Below are 4199 nucleotides of genomic sequence, written 5' to 3'. Positions count from 1 at the left end.
GGTGCACATCAATGGCGTAAAACCACCTGAACACAATATCGTTGTCGTTGTCTAGAATCTGAGTATACCGAATTGCTTATCTTCATTGCCACTACCTCTCCTTTGACGCAGAAATCACTGTTGCCTCATACCCGCTTAGCCGAGGGTATTGCCAAGCTGCATCTGTGTGGTACGGCACACAAATGGAACCCAGTTGGTTTGGTCATCATTGTGATCATAATATGATGACATATGCATTTACTGTGTGACACAGTGATAACAAAAAGGACAAGCCAGCAATCTAACATAACACAAGGAACACACACAGCAGAGGTTGACCCACAAACGAGATCTTTTGAGCTCCAAGTACATTAAGTCCACTGTTCAATACAAGTAATTAGGAGTGTTAGTAATACCATCTGAAATGTCTTGTAGGCCTATTTGTCAAAGTGACCCAATATCCCTCGGATGTGGAAGCCAAGAGATACTCAACTGGTTCAATATTCTTTTCACAATAGAAAGGGCTACCAAGAAGAACATCTGGCCATCATCTCAGTTCTTCAGGCCCTGAACTGCCAGTGTTCAGAGGGAGGCTCCAAACTCAATCTCATCTACTCTTGGCCTGATGCTTCTGTCACAGACTCAGAGCAAACATCAGTCTTGATTCCTTGAATTGGCTCCACTATTTCCATTTCGTTCTCTTTAGCGACACCTTGCTGTAATTGTTTCCATGGATCCCAGCTGTTTCGCCCTTGACATCCAGTTCATAACATTGATAATACTGCATATGCAAAGTCCTTCATCATTGGGTCATAGGCTCTATCACTATGTGTTGGCTCATTTGGCGATATACTGACATTTATTTATATGACATTCTTTGAGATTGCCAATTGAAAAACACCATCAGATTGGCTGGAGTAATTTAGCGCAGCAATTACAGTGTTGTTGTCTTCCAATCTGCAGGGTCTCGTTGTGATCCCCCGTTGGTGTTGAAGGTGGAGGTGTGTGACAACCAGTTGCACATTTCCATGTTCACGATGGAATTCCCCAGAGCCCTCTCTTACCCATCCCTGTAAGGAGTGATCCCACTGATGTGTTCACTCTCAACGTTTCTTTCCAGTCTCAAGTTTCCATTTAGGCGCAAGGTAAGGGGTTGTCACAAAATGTAGCCATGCTAAGCACTTTGAGACTGTGGAATAGGGGGTTTCTGAAGATAAACTGGCCTTCACCTCATGATTTCATTTGTCTGGAGGCTTGGGCTGTTCATGAGGCAGTGAGGTTCCTCTGGTTTTGTTATCCTTGTTGAGCAGCAAATTCTCCACAAGTGCAATCAGGGATGGCTGGCTCACGGTTCTACTGCAATCCAGGGTCGGTAGAAGCTGGTTGGAGAGCATCAGCAACAAACAGTTTCCCAGAGTTTTGGCTGCCTCACCTGGCATCATCGATGCACCACCAAAAGTGGTCAGATCAAGCCCCCGCTGGGTTGTCCTGACATAAGTTACTTCTAGTTGGTTACCTGGTGTCATGGCCCAGGCTCCGGACCAAAACAAATAGTAGACCTACACACAAAGAAGAAGGTTAACCAACTAGTTTTATTTAAAGAATTAAAGTTAATCCAAAATAACAGCCACTGCCAACTCTCTGTAGAGGAGAACACACGTACACAATGAGAACTCATGATGTGACACACCTGATAAGGCACACCCGTTCTCGGCTTAATGAAACTGAATTGAAGGGTTGTTAACATGGCTGATAATAAGAACAACATCAAAGCTTTCTCTTGGTAAAGGGCAGGGTCCAGGGGTTGGGTTCTCATTTAGAGAGCTGTTCTTTCATATCGTCTGGATGAGACATTTGTGTGCAATTTGTTTGTAATTCTATGGAATGGAATGGATGAAAAACCAGCTAGACTGTAAGGTCGGGAATTATGCATAGTTTCTTTAAAAAATCGATGTGTTTGGGCAGAGGCTAGGCTTGATTGACAGGTCACTGGTATGGATTTTTACCTCTGACTGCCAATTCTGCCTATCATTCGCCCCAACCTCACCTTATCACCTTGACGTGTCTCAACTATATCCACAGTTACTTTACCTGTCCTGTTCCAACTTGGGCATGTATTTAAATAATCTAAAATGATAATGTACGTCTTCATGTAGTTCACTTTCTTAGTCACATTAATTCTGGCTCAGCAGGCTCCAGGAGGCCAGTACCATTCTTCAAGGGTTATTAAGCAAGATTGTCGTAATAAATAATTGCCAGGGAAGGGGGAACGATGTTGTGCACATGTAGGCTACCCATTGTGAGTGTAATTCAACCACATGTTGGCGATTGTAAAGGTTGTCCAGCGTGACAAATGGGTTGCATCACTGTGCACTTAGTTCACATTTAATTCCCTGTTGAATCAATCTATTTGTTGTACAGGTATTTACAAAAGGAATAAAGTAGTTGATATGGAAACGAATTATGTAAAAATAGACAAAAAGGAATCTCCAACCCTGAGCAGTGCATACCATGGAGATTGTATTCATTCACTCATTTTAATAATACTTTGCATCTCAACCGATTCCATTCTCCGGTCTCCATTTTTTTCAGATCAGGAATGAGGTTCCTAGGGGGTCCCCAAGCCTGGGCCCCATCCCCCGTCACATGTCCATCGCCCCCAGAATGCCCCTCTCTTCTGAAGCTCAAACTGGGCTACAGCCAGTGTCATAGCATCGCTGTTACTATAACGTGCACGACAGTGACGTAACATGCAAGAGGTAGCTTTACCTGTTCACGATAGATATACGGCTTTACCACGGATACACGTGTGTATGAGTAACGTACCTGAGCAAAGTGACACTCAGCCAACCCTATCTCTTTGGACATTCCCTGATTTATTAAAGCCAGCCACCACGTGTCTGCTGAATCTGTCCTCATTTCTCATTTCTTTCAATTTGTCAGACGACAGTGAAGAAGCGTTCTACAATGCACCCCCCCCCCCCCCCCGCCCCCCCCCCCCCCCCTGCGCCCCAAATACAGGAATTAAAGGTTCTTGGAAAATATATGGTCCGATGTCGAGAGGAAAGCAGAGGGGAACGTCGGGCTGTATTGTGTGTGATTGGAAACAGCTTGTTGGTATCCAGTGCCACAATGTTTTCAGAGACAAGGCCGACCCTAACTGCCTGCAGCTGAGAGCGGTTGTGTTCCTGGTCTTGCTAATATACACGACGATGATTTATAAACTACAGCTGTGTGTGGAACCATGTTTTCGGACTCGGGATAAAACGCTGGCGCCGCTAAAGGAGATTTTATACGCCGACTGCGCCGTTCGGAGTGGAGGGATGCAGGAAATGATGTCATGCCCCCCCCACGACCCTGACGGAGAAGGTCACCTCGTCCGTTCTGACGACTGAAGGTGCCCGCCAATGTGGTTTTGGAGGACGGAGGAGTGAGTAAACCTTCCCGGGGGGGGGGGGGTGGGGGGTCATGACGTAGCCGGCCCCCCAACAGAGCAGCTGTAGGGGCCCTCGTGTGACGGGACGTACTCTCAAGACATCGCCCCGAAATGGACGCATGGACAATACCTAATCTGATATTCTGAACTTGAACTGGTACAAAAAAACGACTCTGTGTAGATGTTACGGTATGTGTTATAGGGGGGTATTGTTGGATTATTGTCATTACAATTCAAATACTTGAGGGAACAGATGTTGTTGTTGTTTTTTTTTACGGTACCCGGTATCACCGAGGACATTCCCGCTCGGCGATGTCTGGTCGTCGGCGGTAACTCACGCTACGAAGCGTTTCCTTGGGGAAGCCTTTGACATAGGAGAGGAATTTATAACCCTCCATGAGTCAGACCTTTTTCCACGTTTCAGGGCCTTGTTGTACAGACTGTTGGTGCGTGGGGAGGAAGAGGGGTTACACACACACACACACACACACACACACACACACACACACACACATCCTCCTCCATCTCCGTTCCCAAGGAGAGAGCTCTTGGCCAATGTTCATCTCAGTTAAGAGGATAGGAATGATTACTCAAAATGTGGTAGGCTACATAACCAATTACATGACATCGTTTTGCTGTAGCCTACTACTTTGGAAGGGGGGGGAGGGGACACTTCCATTGCATACCCTCATGGTTATTTGTTCACTCAGGCGATAGTCCAAAAAGTGAAGGGGGTTGGAAGCAAAGAAAAAAATGAAGGAAAAGGGAAGAGAAGAAGAATACA

Source organism: Micromesistius poutassou (genome assembly GCF_964030765.1).
Source record: "Micromesistius poutassou genome assembly, chromosome: 22".
NCBI classification, from domain to species: domain Eukaryota; kingdom Metazoa; phylum Chordata; class Actinopteri; order Gadiformes; family Gadidae; genus Micromesistius; species Micromesistius poutassou.
The sequence above is the reverse complement of the archived record's forward strand: the minus strand, read 5'-3'. Positions refer to the sequence as shown.